We start from the raw sequence: 22,002 nt of genomic DNA on the forward strand, positions 1-22,002 counted from the left end.
TATGGGAGAAAAATGTAACACCAAGAACGCGATGGTAATGTTTCAAACCACAATCTCATTAAGTTTTGAAATATTGAAATGGAGGGAAAGGAACCCAAGCCTTGAAATCTTTTACACATTTCTCACTGGCTCTATACAATTTCTACGATGAGTTCTGCTTAAGGCTCTTTAAAAATGTAGTCAGCCCCTCAGCTGATTTAATGGGCTTTCATCACAGATTCCCACTCATTTCAATGGGCTTTGGATCTGGCCCTTAATCACCCGCTAACTTTACTAAAGCAGTAGGAGGCCCAGTTTACGACAGCTAACTCTCTCCTCCTGGGTCAGCAAATTGCACTTACTTGCAGCAGACACTCCATTTCTCCAGGTCTCAGTGGCTGACAATATTAACAAATAATTTTTGTGTTAGAAAACTGCCTTAATCAGAAGGAGAATATCTGATTAAAAGCATAAAATTAAACACTTCAGAACAAAGATATTAGCACATTAATATGGAGATTTTTCCTTCCCCCCTTCATCTAAATGCGTTAGTCCTTGGTGTGTAATTTGCATTGGAAAGCGTAGGAGCCACATAGCATTAACAGCTGTGAAATTGGTGTCATTCTTAAAGGTTAAAATAAACTGAGCTATTTGCCCAAGCTGCCAAGCATTTCTTTGCAAGTTCTATGGACAAAGGCCCATGAATCATAAATTTGCTTTATTCCCGATGGAAGGAACCTGCAAGGAGCTGGGCATTTGTAGAGAGATAAGGATGTACACTGCACAACAGACTGCAGTTCTTCAGCGCCTTGAGTGAACAAGGCAAGCGGGATTTAGTCAAAAGCTATCTATGGTTTAAGTTTTACAGCAGCTCTTTAAATGGGAAGTCATATGACAGACTTGCTGCTCCAAGCTTGAAAAAGTCACTTGAAGCTGTTCTAGTCAATAGGTACTGGAATTCATTTTGTGAGAATGTCTTTTGGACTTCTGCTGTCAAAAGTTACAGTTCCCGAGGCTACTGAATTGAGTCAATTGGTTATCTTACTGGCATGAACAATGAACAGAACTGTACGTCCACCACTTATTTATTAGTAGTGAAAGTCACCCAAAAAACAAGAATACTTAATGCAAGAGTAGGCAGAATGAAGCTGCATATCATATGCGCTTGCAGCAGTGGATTTTTCCCAGATGATGATGGCTTTGTAGTAGCTCATATAACTCTACAGTAATACAGAATGATAGAATTTATGGAGCAGAATTGGGTCCACTGTCACTTCAGTGACCACTGGATCAGTCCCTTAATCCTAAAATGGAATCTCTTACAGCAAAGTGGAAAAACCCACTGCATCACACCTTTAGAGGAGGAAAAAAGAACATGGAAATTTTCCATTAAAATGTTTCTTCCATTAAAATGTTTGATTTCTGATCAGCTTTATTTAATTTTTGACAATGAAACTTGCATGAAAACCATCTTCTGCCCCCAGAAATGCACTGGTCATTACTGTTGAAACCTGAAATATTTCAGCCAAAACCCAAAGTGTTTTCACTCCAAATGATGCTGCAGTGCCTTGTGGAAACTGTAGTTAGAGAACAGGAACATGAGATATTTTAAGGGAAGAACCTGTAATAGGGAACCCTAGCCCTGTTACTAAGAAGCAGAATATCCCCTTTAAGACCAGAGTCTGCCAGCAGAAAAGGGGCTAAACTAAAGGGTGACCCTGCAGGCTGGTCAGCTGACTGGGGTGGTCACATGTCTGTGTGAGAGTTCAGGCCTGGGCTATATAAGCCTTTTAGCTGAGCCAGCTAGGGAAGAGGGTGGCCAACCCAGGCTGTGGCTGAAAGTAGACTCCTGAAGACTTCAAGAAACTGTGAAAAAGCTTTGCCAGTGAGAATACCTAGCTGAGTGATCCAGGGATGCGGAGCCAGGGGTAAGCAGGCTAATTGCCTCTATTATTTTTTGCCTTTGCTGTGGCTCAGGGGCTTAGTGTTTATGTTGAAGTTTAATCAGGTGGTTTGCAGCTGAGGCTGTAGGGGAGGTGGAGGCTTCATTAACACCCGCAGGGGTACAGCTTCAGGGGCCAGAGAGCCTGATGCGAAAGGAGCACAACTTTAGGGGCCAGATAGCCCGGAGATGAGAGTCATATCTATTGAAGTTAATTTCTCAAAGCCGGGCCCAACATAGTGGGTCTGAGCTGGATGGCTTAGCTATATAAAAAGGGGCGGAAGCTGCGTTAGCTGAGACCCCAACGGAGCGCGGAGAAGATGCAAATGACACCTGCAAGGCATGGGGCACGATAAGGGAAGGTCAGCGTCATGCAAATAGCCTTTAAGGCAGAAGCTCATCACCTCCAGGTATTTGCGAGCATAGACCATATCTGGGAAGCTCTGGGGCAGCCTGCTCTTCAAGAACCAAAGAAATACCAAATGTGGCAGGTGAGTGAAGGGTTGTCTATTTGCAGTAAGAAACCAATTCAAATATAAAGGGATTCTGGGGTGCTCCAGGCATTTCCAAATGCTGCTGAGGATAACACTCTGTTACAGAGCCCTTTGTTTAGATAACACCTCCTGCAATGCAAGGACTTTTTCCTCACTCGATGAGCAGTAATGAGGACTCTTCTCAATATTCCTTACTACGATGCTACATGTGACCACCAACAAGCGTCCAGTCAGAGTGGAGCTAAACTACTAAATAGATGGTAACCTATTTAATCTCAGCCAACTCTGAGCCAAAACCAAGACAACCCTGACCTCAATCATCGAGTTCCAGTACACTGATGATACTGTAGTGTGTCCTCACTCAGAAGCAGACTGTCAGGCAATCAGTAACATCTTTAGCGAGGCATACAAGAAAATGGGACTGATGTTTAACATTCAGAAGACTAAGGTTCTCCATCAACAAGCTCTTAATGAGCAGTTCCCAGCTCCAGTAATTCATATTCACAGTGAGACTCTGGAGAAAGTTGAGTATTTCCCATAGCTCAGAAGCCATCTCTTGCACAAGGTTGACATTGATGAAGGAATCCAACATCACCCCAATTGTGCAAGTGCAGGCTGTGGACACCTGAGGAAATGGCCATTTGAGGATCACAACGTCAGATCTGAAACCAAGCTCAAGGTTTATCAAGCCATCATGATCCCCACCCTACTGTTTGCAGCTGAGACACAGACAATGTATAGGAGACAATTTCAAGCCACTGGAGAACTACCATCAACTCTGCCTGTGGAAGTTCCTTTGAATCCAGCAGGAAAACAGGCACACCAATGTCAGCATCCTCTCACAAACAAACACCATGAACATTGAGCCAATGATCATCCGACATCAACTTCACTAGGCCGGCCATGTCATCTGGATTTCTGACTCCAGATTCCTAAAGCAAATTATATTCTCCCAGCTCAGTCAGGTTGTACGCTCAAGAGGAGGGCAGAGAAAGAGGAGGACATTTCAAGAATGTCCTCAAGGCCAACTTGAAAAAATGCAACATTGACATCAACTTATAGGAGACTATCATCCAGGACTGCTCCAAATGGAGGATGTATCTGCTGCAAGGTTCTCAGTACTTTGAAACCTTAAGACAACAGGAGATGGAAAAGCAGGAGCAACAAAAACAGCATGTTGTGGACCAAATCAGGAACCCTCATATAGAAACATGCTCAAGCTGTAATAGAGTCTGTAGATCCCAGATAGGCCTCATCAGCTATCTTCAGACCCACAGATAAGACAATCATGGAAGATTATCATCCTCGACTGCAAGGGATTGCCTACATAGGTGATGCATAGGAGGGCACCGGGGGGCATTGGCCCTTGGTGGCCAGGGAGTGGGGAGCGGCAGCCAGTGCCCTCCCAAGAAGTGACGGTGGCACGTCCAGTTTGCTGCTGGCACTTCTACTGGCGGCAGCGATCAGCCACTGGGGGACTCCCTCCCCACCCTTGGTTGACCACAAACACCGATGGCATGTCCGGTTTGCACTTCTGCCAGCAGCGACGATCGGCAGCTGGTGCCTCCCCAGAGCCAGGAGGCACCAGTCGCCCATGATTGCCCATGTTGACTTCAATAATAGTCAGTAGTTGTTTCTCTCAAAAATAAATATGCACTGTAAACCAGTCTAGGTGGAAAGTTTTAGAGCCAACCCTAATCAAAACACAAAGAAATTGTGTAACTAGTTTGGTAAAATGCCACAGCTGATGATCATTCAGAAGACACCTAGCATCTGTATAAACATGATGCAATGTAGTCTGGAATCAGACCCCAAGAGTACTTACCACAGCAAATCTGCTGCCTTTTTGATTCTGCAATAATAAATCAGGACTTTTTTTTTTTTTTTTTTAACGGCAGTCTAATTTGACACAGTGTTTGTGAACTAGTTTTGTGTTGTAAGTTTTCATTTTTAATAGCTGTTAGGATAGTCCAATGGAAAGCCAGCATCATGTGACACTTTGGAAATGTTGCATGAGACAAACATGATAGCAAAACTGTTTTGCATCAACACTGGGAGGATCTACTGATAATTATAGCAGCAAAACTTTGAGTGTAAACTCTTCCTTCATTATTCTTTTGCATCTATCCCTCACTGGTAGCAGTATTACTATGCTTGGTTGTATTGTTGGAGTGCTTTAGGACAGCAGTTCTCAACTTTTTTTTGTACCAGGACCCATTTGTAAACATTGATGGCCTGTCCTGACCCAGTGCCCCCACCCCCAGGCCCCAGCCCCCCAGTGTGTGGTGCAGGGGGTGGGAAGGTGGAGCATGGGCGGGGGACCTCAAGCAGCCCCTTGAAGGCTGGGGCTCTGCCAGCCTGCAAGGGAAAACCATAGTTTCCCACATTTTTCTCCCTTAAAGGAGAGTCCATTTTTAAAGTTTGTTCATGACCCTTTCATATATTCTTGCAACCCACTTTTGAGTCATGACCCTCAGATTGAGAAACACTGCTGTAGGAGACACCATTATGCAACAAAATGAACGTGGGCCACCAGAGCAATGCTGGCAGAGCTAATCAAACACTGGCATGTATCTACTGAGGCATTTTGAGCAAAGCTAAAGATGTCATCCTCCTGTTCTACTCAAGTCTTGGTGAGACCGCAGCTGGAGTACTGTGTCCAGTTCTGGGTGCTCCATTTCAGGAAGGATGTAGAGAAGCTCAAGAGAGTCCAAAGAATGACCACATGCATGATTAGAGGCCTAGAGACCAGGTCATATGAGGAGAGGCTGAAAGACTTGGGACTGTTCAGCCTGGAGAAGAGAAAACTCAGAGGGGGCTTGGTGGCAGCCTACAAGTATATCAGGGAAGTACATCAGGGCCTGGGGGAGCAACTATTCACCAAGGCCTCCCAGGGGAGGACTAGAAATAATGGGCACAAGCTGACTGGAGATTGGTTCAAACTAGACATAAACATAAGAAAAAACTTCTTTACAAGCCAAGTACCAAGGGTTTGGAACAGGATCCCCCCAAAGGTGGTACAATCATCCACCCTGGCAATCTTCAAAAAGCGTCTTGATGCCCATCTTGCTGGGGTCATCTGATCCCAGCGGTCTTTCCTGTCCAAGTGCAGGGGGGCTGTACCCGATCATCTGTAAGGTCCCTTCCAGCCCCTAACAACTATGAAACTATGCTTGGAACTGTACAGACACAGAACATATGCAGGCTAGCTCTTCAGACCTAGTGCCTCCTCTCCAGTTCATGGAAGTCTTCAACAGTAAGCTCTCCGGGGGGCAAAGCCATCTTCTGTTATGTGGTTTTTATAGCAGCTAGTATACTGGAGTCCCAATTTCTGTTGGATGTTAAAAAATTGGGGAGAACTTGTGTGTACATACAACAATTAATTTAGATTAATAGATTGTAAGGCTGGAAGGGACCTCAGAAGATCATCGGGTCCAGCCTCCTGCACCAAGCAGAAAAGATAACTGGAGGTCAGGTGACCCCAGCAAGGTGACTGTCTAGTTTCCTCTTAAAGATTTTCAGGGTAGATGATTGCACCACCTCTGGAGGGAGCTTATTCCACAGTCTGGACACCATGACTGTGAAGAAGTTTTTCCTAATGTTGAGCCTGAATTGGTCTTCCAGGAGTTTGTGGCCATTACTCCTAGTTTTCCCTTGGGTGCCCTGGTGAACAGTTGCTCATTGAGCCCTTCATGTACTCCCCTAATGTAGCGGTAAGCTGCTACCAGGTCACCTCTCAGCCTTCTTTTCCTCAGGCTGAAGAGTCCCAAATCCCTCAGCCTTTCCTTGTATGGCTTGCCATGTAAGACTGATCATATGGGTGGCTCTTCTTTGGACTATCTCAAGCTTGTCCATGTCCTTGTTAAAGCGTGGTGCCCAGAACTGGACACAGTACTCCAGCTGCGGTCTCACCAGTGCTGAGTAGAGCAGAAGAATCACCTCTTTGGTTTTGCTGGAGATGCATCGATTGATGCATGCCCGAGTATTATTTACCCTACTGGCTACAGCATCACACTGCCGGTTCATATTCATACTGTGGTCTATTATTACCCCCAGGTCCCTTTCATTCATGGCGCTAGTTAGTTTGGTGCTGCCAAGTCTGTAGGTGTTTTGGGGGTTGCTCGTCCCAAGGTGGAGCATTTTACGTTTCTCAACATTAAACATCAGATTCCAATCCGCTCAACTTGCTAGCCTGCCTAGGTCTGCCTGTGTCTGTAGCCTATCTTAAAACGTGACCATGCTCCCCCATAACTTGGTGTTGTCCGTGAACTTGGCCAGTAAACTCTTCAACCCCACATCCAAATCATTAATAAAGATGTTGAAAAGTACTGGACTGAGCACTGACCCCTGTGGGACACTGCTGCCCACTTCTCTCCAGGATGACACAGATCCATTCACTATGACTCTCGGGGTCCTATCCTGCAGCCAGTTTCTCATCCACCTGACTGTCTCGGAGTTAAGCCCACAATCTTCCAATTTTCTCGCAAGGAACTGTGCGATACTAGAATAAAAGCCTTTTGGAAGTCAAGGTATACAATGTCAGCCTGCTCTCTCATGTCCAGGTGGCGAGTTACCTAGCCATAGAAGGAGATGAGGTTGGTAAGGCAGGACCTGCCTGTGATGAAGCCATGCTGGCTGTCATTCAGAATCTTACCATCTGCAAGCTTATTGCAGATAGACTCCTTGATGAACTTTTCTAGGATTTTCCCTAGGATGGAAGTTAGGCTGATTGCCCTATAGTTACCCGGGTCCTCCCTCCTGCCTTTCTTGTGGATGGGTACAACACTGGCCCTCTTCCATTCCTCAGGGACTTCTCCAAAGAGCCAAGAGTTGTGGAAGAGTTTTGCCAGGGGTTCCACAATGACTTTGGCCAGTTCCTTCAGCACTCTCGGATGAAGATCATCCACTCCCGCTGACTTGTATATGTGTAATATTTTAAACTGGTCATATGCCAATAGTATGGCAACAGTAGAAAGGCAATTGTTACTACTGTGCTCATCCTGTACTCTACCTGGCGTTGTTTGCCCCTTGGTCTGGTGAAAGACTGAGGTGAAGTAGACACCCAGGAGAAAGCTGAACTTTTGAATGCCAGTAATTGGCTCTCCTGAGTTGTTGAGCCATGGCCCCACACTCCCATTTGTTTTCCTCCTGTTCCCTATGTACCTAAAGAAGGACTTCTTGTTGTCCTTGATTCCTGTTGCTAATCTAAGTTTGGTCGTCCCTTTAGCCTTCTTATCTGTTCCCTGCAAATATGGACTATTGTGGAATATGCCTCCTTTGGGCCCCCCCTGTGCTTTCATTGTTTATAAACCTCTTTCTTTTTTCTTAAGAGGACCATGATTTCCCTGTTTAGCCAAGAGGGCTTCCCAGCCCTTCTGTTACCTTTTCTCCGCATGGCAATGGTCTTCCTTTGTGCTTCAAGGATCGTCTTCTTAAGGAACAACCACTCTTCATGCACACCTTTCACCTTCGGTCCCTGGTCCTGCAGCACTTCCCCTACTAGTGACCTAAGCTCGTTGAAACGTGCATTTTTGAAGTCCAAGACTTCAATCCTGCTATCAGATTCATCTGCCTCACATTGGACAGTGAACATGATGGTTTCATGGTCGCTGTTGCCAAGACTTCCCTCTATATTTAAGTCAGTCAACAGGTCGTCTCCTTTGGCCAGGACCAAGTCAAGCAGAGTGTCACCTCTGGTTGGCCCATGCACCTCCTGAGTCAGGAAGAGCGCCTCGACACAGGTCAGGAAGGATCGTGACTGATCCAACTTGGCTGAGTGTTCCTCCCAGGTGATGTCTGGATAATTAAAATTGCCCATGATGACCATGTCATGTACATGTGCAGCCTCAGTCAATTCTCCAGTGAATTCTAGATGGTGCTAATTTTTGGAGCCGATGTTGGCCTCCAAGGAGGTGTATTGCTCTTTCACATAGAGAGCAATGCCACCACCTTTCTTCCCCACCCGGTCCCTTCTATGCAGGGTGTAGCCCTCTATAGCTACACTTCAGTTGTGTGAGGAGTCCCACCAGGTCTCCATAATCCCTACTTGATCATAATGCCCACTGGAAAGTAGGAGGGCTAGCTCTTCCTGCTTGTTCCCCATGCTCCTACAAAAACCAGGAGCATTTGCACCCCACAAAAATCAGAATCAGACCCTAGAAATTTCCTGCCAAAGGGCAGGAAGTCAGCTGGGATCAGATGACCCCAGCAAGATAATCATCCAAATGCTTCTTGAATGTGTCCAGAGTAGGTGCTTGCACTACTTCTGCAGGGAGTCTATTCCAGACTCTGGAGACTCGGATGGTAAAGAAGTTTTTCCTTATGTCCAGTCTACAACGGTTTTCCAGCAGTTTGTGACTGTTCGACCTTGTCTTCCCTTGGGGCGCCCTTGTGAATGGACATTCTCCCAGTTCCTGATGCACACCCCTGATATAGTTATAGGCTGCCACCAAGTCTCCCCTGAGCCTAAGCTTTTCCAAGCTGAAGAGTCCCATGCCTCTCAGTCTCTTCTCATAAGGCCTGCTCTCTTGACATCTGATCATGCATGTGGCTCTCCTCTGGACTCTCTCCAGCTTCTCCAAGTCCTTTCTAAAGTGTGGAGCCCAGAACTGGACACAGTACTCCAGCTGCAGCCTCACCAAGGCCAAATAAAGCAGGAGGATGACATCTTGGGTCTTGCTTGAGATACATTGGTAGATGCAAGACAGGATTTTATTTGCTTTGCGGACTGTGGCATTGCATTGGTGGTTCATGTTCATCTTGTGGTCAATCCTGACCCCCAAGTCTCTTTCGATTGTAGTGCTAGTGAGTGTAGCACTGCCGCGCCTATAGGTCTAATGTGGGTTCTTTCTCCCGATGTGGAGCACTTTGCATTTCTCTACAATGAAGGTCATCAGGTTTTGATCTGCCCACTTTGCGAGCCTGTCCAAATTGGCCTGAATCTTCAGCCTATTCTCTAGTGTGACTGCTCTTCCCCATAATTTGGTGTTGTCTGCAAACTTAGCCAGTCTGTTTCTGACACCCAAATCCAGGTTGTTTATGAATATCTTAAAGCATACTGAACCCTGTACTGGTCACCATGTGCCATGTTGATTGGTTCCATCGACTATCACTCTCTGGGTCCAACCACAGAGCCAGGATCCCAGCCATCGGACTGTAAGGTTGTTGAGGCCGCAGTTCCCCAATTTTGTCATGAGGACATTGTGGGAGACCAAATCAAAGGCTTTTTTGAAATCCAAGTAAATGACATCAGCCTCTCTTCCCCTATCCAGGTGATGTGTCACCTGGTCATAGAAGGAGATGAGGAAGGCTAGGCACGACCTACCTGCAACAAAGCCATGTTCGCTGTCTCTCAGAATGATGTCTTCTGTTGGCCTGTTGTTGATGGATTCTTTAATAATTTTTTCCATGATCTTTCCATGGATTGAGGTCAAACTGATTGGCCTGTAGTTCCCCGGATCTTCCTTCCTTCCTTTCTTGAAGATAGGTACCACATTGGCTCTCTTCCAATCTTTGGGAATCTTTCCCGAGTGCCACGAGTTCTCAAATATCCTTGCCATTGGTTATGCTATGATATTAGTCAACTCTTTTGCACTCTTGAGTACATTTTGTAAGGGCTTGCTGACTTGTGGATGTCCAGCCTCTCAAGGTGTTCCTTCACAAGGTCTTTACTAAATGTAGGTGTGTGGTCACTTGTACCCTCTTAATCCCATGTCCTGTCAGGCAGGGTTGGTGAAAAACCACCCTTGGATTGGCGAAAAACCAACACAAAGTCATCATTAAGGAGATTAGCTTTTTCTTGAGTGTTGGATGTCAGCTGCCCCATTGGATTCAGCAGGGGTCCAACATTGCCTTTATTTCTCTTTCGACTTCCCACATACCTGAAGAAGGACTTTTTATTGTCCTTAATTCCCATATCCAGTTTGAGCTTGGTTTCAGCCTTGGTTTTTCTGGTCTGCTCCCTACATGCATAATCCTTTTTAGAGGTATTTAGAAGTGATGCATAATCCTCTTTAGAGGTATTTCCTGTCTTCCAACTCTTGTAGACTTCTCTTTTAAGGTTCAGGAGGTCCATGAGCTCCCTATTGAGTTAACAGGCTCTCCTAGCCCTTTTACCACCTTTCCTACAGGCCAGAATGGACTTCCCTTGTGCTATTAGGATCATGTCCTTAAGGAGTGACCACTCATCTTGGACTCCCTTCCCTGTCTGATCATGATCTTTCAGGGCCTCGACAACCAACCTTGTGAGCTTATGAAAGTCAGCTTTCCTAAAGTTGAGGATTTATGCATTGCTGACTGATTTGCCAACCTTGCGATGGACAGAAAAAGTGATCAACTCTTGATCACTGTCACCAAGCTTCCCTTCAATCCTCAGGTCACTGACTAGATCATCCCTTTTGGCCAGTACCAGATCTAGCAATGCCCCACCCGTTGTCGGCCTGTGGACTTCTTGAGTCAGATAGAGCTCGGCAGGTGAGGAAGCTTCGCGACTGATCAAATTTAGCTGAATGCTCTTCCCATGAGATGTCAGGGTGGTTGAAATCACCCATGACAAGTATGCCCTGAGAGCATGTAGCCTCTGTTAGTTCCCTAGAGACCTTGTGGTTGAACTCTTCCTCCTGGTTAGGACGTCTGTAATAGACTCTTACAGTAATATCCCATTCACTATGTTCTCCTCATATTCTAACCCAGAGGCTTTTGAGTCGCCCTCCTTGGGTGCTAATATCAGCTAGTAGGGAAGCGTACTGCTTCTTGACATAGAGAGCCACACCCCCACCCTTCCTCCCAACACGGTCCCTCCTGTACAAAGTATAGCTATATACCTGTGGCCCAGTCATAGATAGAATCACACCAGGTCTCTGTTATCTCTATGAGATCATATCTGTTATTGTTTAGCAGAAGGGTCAGTTCCTCCTGTTTGTTCCCCATGCTCCTGGCATTTGTGTACAGGCAGCTAAGCCTGCCATCAGAAGCCCTAGGCTTCTTTGTGCATTTAGGAGAGTCCCATCCTTGGGATGGGGTTGGTGTAAGTTCAGTTGTATTTCCTGACCTGCTGATTATGTGTTTGTTACTTTCTGGGCTTGCTCCGATGGTTGTCTGCCACCATCCCCGGTGATCTTCGCTTAAAGCTCCGTTGAGCAGGTCAGCCAATCCAGTCAAAAAAAGCTTCTTTCTCATTAGGGTGAGGTGGAGGCCATCTCTTCCTAACAGACCACTGCCTCTGTCTTTGAGATGTGGACTGTGATTGAAGAAGCCAAAGCCTTCACGGTGGCACCATGCCTCACTCTTCTGTTTACTTCATCAATACATCTCCCTCTGTCCCTCCTATGCCTGTGACCTGTAACCAGGAGGATCAAGGAGAAAACCACCTGTGTCCCCAGCCCTCTAAGCCTAGTCCCCAGGGCCCTGTAGCCACTTGTGACCCAGCTGGGATTGCTCCCAGCATGCCATTTGTGCCCACATGGATGAGGAGCATGAGGTAGCGGTTGGAAGTCAGACAAGTTTTGGGATCCTCTCAGCAACATCCTGGATGCCGGCCCCTGGGAAGCAGCAGACCTCTTGGGCTAAGGGGTCAGAGTGGCAGATCAGTCCCTCGGTCCCCCTCAAGAGGGAGTCTCCCACAACGACCATTCTGCATCTCTTCTTGGGTATGATTGCTGGGTGTCTTCCTTCCTTGAGCGTTGAAGCCAGCAACTCTGCTGCTCTGCTGATGTTGCGAGGGGTTTGTATCTGTTATGAAGTTCGAGGGGGGTGGTGACCCTGGCATAGGGTGCCTTGGGGCTGAAGACGACCTTTGACCAAGTGACCCCTGGCTGGACTTCATGGGATGCTCTTGTATGCCCTCGTCTTGCTAGCCTTCTTTGCTCTTCCTTCCTCATTCTTCTGGTGAAGAGCCTGGTGGTAAGCATCGATCTCCTGCTTACCATCCCTGATGGCACATAGCCTCTGCACTGCAGCTTGGAGCTCCCTTTTCTGGCACTCCAGGGACTCTAATGTGGAGCACACCCCACAAGGGGAGGTGTCCTTGCTCCTGATCCCAGATGCCTGCTTTCATGCCAAGCAGCCCCCACAGCCAAGAGGCAGAGGCTCCATCTGGGTGGAGGATGCAGCCATGGGCTCCGTCTGGGTAGAGGCTTCAATGGTACCAGACGAGGGGGCTCCAGCTGACGGGGTGGGGGGTCTTTGGGGTGCGACACGTCACCATCATTACACAGGTAGTCCAGGCTACTGTTGTGCAGACCCTTCTCTTCAGGCTCACTGCCTGGAGCCTCTTGGCCCTCATGCTCAGTCTTCTGTGCGAACTCATGCACTAACTCATGTTCCAGGTCTCTGGTCATGCGGCTCCAGTCGCGCAGCTCCCTAGGAGGCTAGGCTAAGTAGGAGCTGGGTGGTGGGGGTGTGACCCTCCTTAGCTTCTCTCAGCTGCCTTCTGCTCCTAACAACAGCCCTCCCACCATGGGCCCCGCTTACCTCCTAGCTCCATGCCGGGGTCTTTGGGTCTTGGAGGTGCAAAGGGCTTGCACCCATGTGTCTCTGCCTGAGAGCTGTCCCAAATGTCCATGTCTTCACAGTCTATATCCTTGAATACATGCAGCACTCCCATCTATTACTGTGGATTTTAGAAGTCTGAACATTGCTACATAGTGCCACAAGACGACAAGGGCACTGGACACTTTTCATAGATCTGATTTGTGTGGCCACTGTTAATGCTGCATCCACACCTGTTTATGCAAACTGACAAGAAAGAAATGCATGAGAGGGATAGTGAGGTGAGGAGTAGGGAAATTAAATAAGAGAAATAGAATACCAGGGAGAAGAAAGATGAGCGAGAAAGAAGAGATAATGGGTGAAAGGGTGAAAATAGTTCCCTGACTTTGTCTCCCTAAAAACAACTCAATCTACACCTTAGCCCTTAGAAGGAGACTCGAGCTTTATTTGCTCAGAAAGCTGCTACATCCATATAAATCTCCAGAATGTGCTGCTTAGAAATGATCCCTCCAGAAACTGGGTATAAACCCATATGGGGAAGACCACGAGGCCTGGAGCCTGTAAATAAAGGTTACTGCTCAGACAATCATGTTGCATTTCACACACACACACACACTCTCTCTCTCTCTCTCTCAGCCAAACAGGCTCTACAAGGTAGCATTTTCATATAGCTGAGCTTCCTGAATACAATGGCACCAAATACGGGCAAATCCTGCAGGTGAATACTGAAATGAGCAGGTGCATGCAAGGGGAGAAGCTGTGAAACCTTGCAGAGTGTAATTAACAATTCTAGCATCTACAGAAGCTGGAAATCTAGTTCCCTTTTCAGTTGCTTGTTCTGAATTAACTCTGGGAGAAGAAGAGATATTGCTGAATGGGAGCAATCAATTTGCACAGAAGATAACACACAACCATCCAGGCTGTTATCTCTGAAAAGAACAGCTCCCTTTGTAGTCCTAAATTAAGATCTCTCTCCAGATTGCAGTTGCATCAGATGGAAACTAAAACCAGAGCAGCAGCAAATTAATTGTCTTTTCAGCTGTTGCTGATCTGGTCCTCAACCATAATAATAACCTTTCAAAGGCCTTGTTTGAATTGGGAACATGCCCTGATTCTTGCTCCAATATAGCTGCTACAGGACAACCTCACTGCAGCCAAGGAAAGCTGCAATTTACACCAGTTCACTTAATTCAAATCCTGGCTGCCTCTACCAGTGAAAACAGTCTGGTATTAAAGGTTTTGGTAAAAAATACTGATCTGGGTATACATTTCTAGTACTAATCTGTCAGCCTCTATCTTTACTGTGAGTTAGAGAAGTACTATTATTCTCCATTTTCATTTGGGGAACTAGAGTACAGAAAGGCCAAACCCAAGGTTATACAAGAAATCTGGAGTAGAGCTGATGGCCTCTATTGCAGCCCCCAAGTACCATGCCAGTTCCCTATATCTCAAGGGTGACCAACCGGTAGCATGGTTATCAAAGTGGCATGGACAGCCTCTATTTGTGGTATGTGGCAGATTGGGGAGGGGACAGGAGCAGAAAGCAAAGCACCAGATCAGGCAGGGAGCGTGGGTGCAGGGAGCAGAAAGCAGAACAGCAGATCAGGCAAGGAAAAGGGATCGGTGTGGCACTTGGGGAGGCTGCAGGACTAACATGCAGCACACCTGCCACAACAAGGGTTGGCTTCCATTGCCCTAGCTAATGGAACAGTCTTCCCAATAATAGAGCAATTCCAACTGCTGAAACCAGTGCAAGTTTCACACACCACACAGAAGGACTAGGTGACATCCCATCTGCCCTTTCAGCTCCTCCATCTGTAGTTAATTTGACGAAACAAAAAAAAGAAAAACAAAAAAGAAAAGGACTTCACACACCCCATATTCAAAGCTAACATTGGTCTTGAGAGAGAGAGAATGCTTTTAATTGTAGTTGTCAAAAGAGTTGATTTTTTGATAATTTTTCTCCCCAGTACAAGCGGATAGGGGGGAAAGAGATGTAGGGAGAATGGTACTGTGAAATCTCTCCCCAAAGCCATTCCAAAAAGTTCTTGTTGTCATTTTTAAAGGTTATAACTTGCTCTTAGATATAAACACCTATCATTTAGAAGCCTCCCCGGGTGACTGCCCTTGTTTAAGCCGAATTCCAAACAACACCCCGCAGGCGTCGCATTTTAAATAGTTCCATGGAGCGCGTTGGGGCTACTCAAGAATCTAACCATAGAAACACAGTGAAGAAACCTGCTCAATTGGGGCCTTCCACTTTACAACTCAGGCAATGATGCAATGCCAGCCTAAAATTAATGAGGCAGATGCTGGACTAGGAACAAAAATCTATACTGAAGCAGCAGAGAAGGGCTGCTGGACTGGTAGAAATGCTTTTATGGTAGAATTAAAATGACAGAGAGTGTGGGTGTGTAGGGAACAAGCCACCATCTAGTTACAAGGGACATTTGGGCCTGCTCCATTAGAACTGAACACTATGATGGACTCCTGTACCCAAATGGAGCCACTCTGACTTAACACAGAGGATGGATAGATGCTGTATTTTATACATATAGACAATATATATATTAAACTTGCTTAATATGTGTATATATATATATATATATATATATATATATATATATATATATATATTAAGCTTGCTTAATAATTGTTTTCCAACTATTTAAGTTGGTCTAATAAAAGATATCAGATTCACCCAAAGAACCTTGTCTGCCTTTGTTCTTAGAGCAACACGGCTTCAACCTACACCCCTGTATTTTATACAGATGTTTTGTTTCAGTATACTTTTTACGGCTTTTTTATATGATCTTGAACACTTATAAGTCAACAGGTTCTGGACCTGATGTTGCCAGTTGTCAGACCTAGACCTGTCTTTTGGTAGTGTACAACTGTACTATACAAAAAACAATTATCTGATTAGCCATAAGGCACATGCCTTTTATTTCAAGAGTAACAAACAATCTCTTTTGTCAGTAATATTCAGTAGGGAATAAACACAATGGCTGTGTTAGTTGTGTGATGTGCATCATCTCTGCAAGCCTGTATCTACCCATTTAAAAAGCTGCCAAAAAATTTCAGATGTGACTAGCACTTTTGTTCCCCAACCTGACACACCTTAAAAGAGACTTATGGTTACAGTCTGGGTGCCCGGTACTGTCTTAAGATCAAGCTGATGTAAAGGTATGTCAAACTGAGCACCTAAAAAACGAGACACAGTGACCCTCAAAAACCATGGCTGTACCTTTAGTTCAAATACATTTCATATTCACCACTTACATTTTCATTATTTTGATGAAAATAGAGTTTCCCTAGCCTGCTCCAGTAACACTGATCTTTTAAAGAAGAAAGAGTTGTAAGAGACCTGGCTAGACAAAAATCAAGAGCAATTTGAAGCTTCCTTACTTGAGATACTTAAAACTAGATTGGACAAAAACCTAGAAGCTGTTCTATAGGGAACAATCCTGTACTGTCCAGGGAGATGGACTAAATGACCCAATAGATTTTTCCATCTCTAGCTTCAATGTTACCACGACCTTTTGGCCAATTTGTTTGAAAAAATGTAGGCTTGCTACAGTAAATGTGCTTTCAAATGGATGACAATGCCTTTGGAATCTCAGGTTTCTTACTTTCTCCAGTCAGCAAATTTATCAATGGGGCTACGAGACAATTAGGCTGCTAGCCAGTCTTCTAAAATCAAGACAATTGCACCACAGTGATCACTGTAATAAGACTCCTTTAGCACATGAATAGCTAATCCCAGGGAGATTAGCAAAGCTTTGAAAAGCTTTTACCAACATTCAACCAGGAAGTTACTTATTTCTCATCTGAGAAATCTTCCCTTAATCTCTCCAGTCTAACTGGAGACAGGGCAACTTGGTTGGATGCTTCCTTAAGATGACATCTATATGGTACATGAGATGTTGTCTCAAAAATAAGGGAACTAGTCCAAGCGGCGTTAGAGCTCACTTCTATAAAGGTTTCTGCTAGTTAGATACTCTTTACTGGTTAAGATTTTCCTCAAGAAATCAGGTCACTTCCCCACCAAAGATCAGCTTGTAACTTTTAATAGCACAGTGCTCCACACACGGTTGCATTTTGGACTGCTCATAGAAGCAACCTGCTTATTAATATAAAGAAGATATGACAGCCATTAATGGGCATGTTTGGTACAGGTCTTAAGTCTCACTTTTTTATTGAGCTGGTAAAATGGAAGCTCAGGTAATTTGAAAGTCTGTTCCTAGATGTCTAGGCTACGTCAGTGGCCAGGAGAGAGACATCTCTGCCAAGAGTAGAGAAAGCTTTTGATATCAATATTCTTTGGCAACATAAAGATGCTAGCAGATATTTTAAGCTAATTCTTTTAAAGTGTGCCATATACTATATTGCTCACAGGCATTCAGAAACACTTTATTTCTCCTTGGCAAATGCCGAAGTCCAAGAGACTTGTCTTTTACCAAGGAATTCTTAAGGCTTCTAGTCTTCTATGGTCCACCACTGAACAGACAGCCTAGAAACTGAGTGCCAGACTAAAATTCACATAGTTGCCCTATATTCTATTAAGTTACGCTGGTTTACTCCAGCCAGGATCTGATCCACTAATTTAGCTAGACGTGTCTAAAATGGAAACTTTTGAGTTGGAGCCAGAGCAAGGACCAGATGAAAGAGACCCCGAAGAAAGGAAGTGAAGGATGCCAGGAGACTAGCAGAGGAGAAAGTAAGTCTGACTCATACTGGGGACAGACTAGTGACCTGGACTGGAAAACACATGAACTAGCAAAAGAACAAAAGTACTCCACTCTCAGGACAAGGTGATGAGGAACTGGTGACTCACTTTACACTAGCCTTGACCAGGTGTGCTGGTCCCTTATCACACTCTTCCTTCCCTGTTGCCCATGTAGTGCCTTTGGGTTGTGCTGGGTTGAGAGAGGAGTGAAAAAAGGAAAACTGACTGGGGAGTGATAAAGATAGGATGAAACAAATTCCTCAAACCCAGAGCAGATTTTGCATTATAAACCTATCAGCCTCCACTATAGCTGTCAAATCCTGCTCCAAAAGGAGCTATCCAGGGTGGAAAACTTTCACTGATACGGAGTGCTTACCATCTGCTTCTGCCACAAGCACCAAGTACAACAATGAGCTATCATACTACTGTGCTGACAAGATCATGAGCTTTTAGGAAGTTTAAAAGAGCACTTTGCCTACACCGACTACGCTGTAAAGCTGCCTGCAATCTCTGAGTGCAGTCATCATCAAGTTTTGGAAACCTTCAAGGAATCCCCGCCCAAATCTTGGAATCCTGACCTCTGCCTATCCTAGCTTGTTAAAGACTAACTGGTGCTGACTCTGAATGCAATGGGCAATGCCTCATTCAGATAAACCATGTTTCTTTCCCCCTGCAGGCATGCAGTAGTATGACTCACAGTAACACAACTGTAGATGCCAACAGCCACAGAGAAACTCGTTCAAGGCTAAGGCCATGCATTTCTAACTGAAGCCAATAACCTGAATCTGGACTATCTGGATTTAGGCCAGGACATGGAACTGAAACCATTTCTGTGGCACTGATAGTGAACTCCAATTCCAACCTGCTATAGGGCAGAACCCCATCCTCATTAACGCTTATCAAATTCTTGCAGAAAGGTCCATAAGATTTTGGTTTCTTGACTAAAAGATATGGCAGGGGTCTGAGGTTACATACTAAAATGGGAGAGTCCCTTCAAGAAGGATTCAAACTACTGAGTGTATATATAGCTTTATATATAAACTTCCACACAGACTGAACAGAAGAGATTTGTCTGAGGTATACCATCTCCTGAGGCCACCCCTGCCATGGTACAATGTAGCTCAACATGATGAACAGGGAACACCAAACCAGGTTTTGCAATATACTGCACACAGTATACCTTAAATAGGTTGGCACCATAAACCAATCACTTTCACAAGCAAAAATCTTTGAGTTTGTTCATTAACTGCAACTCAGCTTTGCCACTACTAATGGGAATAAGAGTTAGCAACTCTGGACTAGGGCTGAAACTGGCAAAGAATGAAGGGTTGCCCCGATTCTGCAGTGATAAGTAGCAGCATAAAACCTTATTTCAGATACAGCATCCCAGGTAAATAAATACACAGAAAAAAGCTTGCTATAGTTTTTCATTACAGGTCTTTCCTAAGGCCTATAGAAGGTTACAGGAGGTCTCTCATTGATTGGATCAGGTCCTCTTCTGTACCAAAGGGCTTAGCATTAGATTTACAATATAACTTTCCCAGAAGAACTGTGTGTTTGCCTGGCACTGCCTCCAGAAAATTTCAAAGGCTAAAAGAATGAAGCTTCAAATTGGGAGTGAAATCACCACTGTGACTGTGATGTAGACCAGAGCTATTTAGAGATCCGATTAACACAGCAACATTGTGAGCCATCAGCTGTATAACCGTGGTGAGTGAATCAGCAGGCTGTTAGTCTGGGGACCAGCTGTTAATTGAAAATGGGAAGCAAAAACAAAACAAAAAAAAATGGATGGCTTAAAAAAAAATTGAACAGTTAAATAGTTTTCAATTGTCTGGCAAATCTTTTCCCTTTTAAACTAGCTTTTGCTCTCCCACATGTGGCCAAAATGCACCAGCAGCCTTCTCCCTCCTACATAACAGTTGGCAACAGTTGGGGCAATCCCAGTGTCCGGGCCCTTCCCAAGTGCAAGGATATGCAGGGTTGGTACCCAGTAATAACTCCCACCAGAGTCATCACCTGAAAATAAATGCTTGGCCATTATCACCGAAGCCACTGGAGTCTCTGTTTTGAACAAGAGGGAGAATCCCATGTCTGGCTATGGAGGCAGGCTCTTAAGTTCTTACCAACGGAGGAGGATGACTTGTCATCTGCCAGTGAGAACAAGACAAACAGAACAACGTTAGTCTTTCTGGAAGGGGAAAAAGGGATGTCAGAGACTTGCCCTCTCTGGACCAGCCAACCTAGTAGAATATATGCCTAACCTGCAAATAGCATTGTGCAACTTCTCTAAATAACAGTGCCTCCCTTGATAATCCACTAGACAGAGCATTCTGTGCACTGCCACCAGTGCAGTACTGTGCCGTAAAAGCAGCCCATGTTTCATTACCTTCATATATGGCTTGCTCCACGTTGTCCCATTCTGATGAACTGTGGGTAAGGTTGTGAACTGCTTTGCAAGAGGAGGTACCTTGTACTGTTTGCTTGCAGATTATTATCCAGGCATTAGATCCCATGTTCTGTATGGAGGTCCAGGTGATACACAAAGGGTATGGCTACACATACAAGTTCACACCTTAGCACACCTCACAGTATTAGCTCTGTGGTAATTGTCTGTGTGCCTCCCATTACCCGGGGGTAAATGGAAGGTAGCATGCCCCTCAATGAGGGTGGGGCAAGCTACCTTATATTTATTGGAGTTAAGAACATGCATACAGGCAGTGACTGCAAGAAGCTAATACACTTTAAGTTGACCCTCAGTTTCCTCACTTGACCATGAATGTCATCACTCTCACAAATAGCCTCTTGCCCAGGCAAGTAAAGGCTGCTGGCTCTGGCCTTTATTAAACATGAAAGGCCTAAATTTTTAACAGATTGTGACAATACAAATACTTGTAAGGAAATGTGAGTAGAAAGTCCAGTCACATAAGCAGACTTGACAGATGAATCTTGTTATGGTGAACAAATATAATTGGAAGCATGAGTTTGAGCAAGGTTTGGATATTGCATTGGTACTACTGTGGCTCAAGCTGTCTATCTCCTAGAATGATCCATTGGGAGAATACATCTCGCCAATAACTGAACATGAAAAGGGAGATTTAAAATAATAAATACTTTTAAACTCTTTTTAAATTCTACTCATAGCAGAATACAATAAGATACAATGCTTTCATGCACAACTAACAATGCCACCAAGGCTTTCTTTGGCATCTGCAAAGTTGCACAGAGAGTTGTGTGATGAAGTTTCTCTTTTGGTTGCCAAGGACTACCTATGGTTAGCCTGGCTAACCGTATTAACTATAACTCCATGGTAGAGTCCAACTGTGTGTTAGCACCAAAAAGTATGTGTCCGATTGTGCATCAGCACCAAGCATCCTTTCACTTGATGACGTCAGTTAGTGAAACTTTACACATCGTCTCCATATACCGTAGTTAGTCTGAATCGACAGATAGACAAACTGATGCAGAACTAGAAGTAGGACTGAGGCATCCTGGCTCCTTACCCACTGCTTTAACCATCTGATCAGACTCTCCATTCAGAGACATGAGGAGAACCCACAAATCCTTACTCGGTCACTCCTCTTTTCATCACGAGACCGCATCGCTCTCCTTGGACCTAGAATAGAGCCCAGGAATCCTTGTGCCCCTCCCCCTTCTCTAACCACAATGCTGGTTATTGTGCCGCAATCTTTAATATATTCTCTGTGAAGATCCAGCTGCCTCAGCCTTATCAATTCTGAAATCATCTTCAGTGACACATTATAATACAGCTATTCTCATTTGCATTCTTGCAGTTGGAGGCTGTGGGTTGAATACGAGACACAAAACCCACAGCTTATTTCAAAGCCAGCTGAGACGTGAGTGAGAGAGCTGTAGCCGACCACCAAATCGGTTTTTGTGGTTCAGGCTTCTGTATCCCACCAGCAAGACACAACATAATGCAGTTACACAAATAGGGAGGCAGCCTTGCTGTCTGCCTCCTTTAAGTCAGTGGATCAGTCACTCTTGTGTCAGCATAGCTGTGGTGAGCCACAGACTGCTGTATCATTTCAAGGCGTATTTCCCTAGGAGGAGGTCAGTAATACCCCAGATTGAAAGCAGGTATTTTAATAGGGGGATCCTAACCAGCTATTTATCAAATTTAGCACTCTATGCTACAGGCTTTTTTTAGCCTTTCACTGAGACCCTGATTCAGCAAAATTCTTAAGTACATCCTTATTTTTTACTTCAAATAACACTCTTGCATGTGCTTAAGAGTTAAGCACAGCTTTGGTGCTTTGCCAGCTAGGGAAGGTCATGTTTAGGAGATTTAATGAATCTAAGCTTTGCACTGGACTTGTGTCTCATGGGATGCCATGACATCTAGTCAA

At 45.0% G+C, this 22,002-nt stretch overlaps 1 long non-coding RNA gene across 1 annotated transcript in view; it reads left to right on the forward strand.

Annotated features, from left to right (window-relative positions):
• LOC109281947 (uncharacterized) overlaps nt 1–22,002 on the forward strand; it is a 149,082-nt gene that overhangs the window by 78,118 nt on the left and 48,962 nt on the right. The window lies entirely within an intron of this gene.

The sequence above is a fragment of the Alligator mississippiensis genome, chromosome 7, assembly GCF_030867095.1.
Source record: "Alligator mississippiensis isolate rAllMis1 chromosome 7, rAllMis1, whole genome shotgun sequence".
Classification (NCBI taxonomy): Eukaryota; Metazoa; Chordata; order Crocodylia; family Alligatoridae; genus Alligator; species Alligator mississippiensis.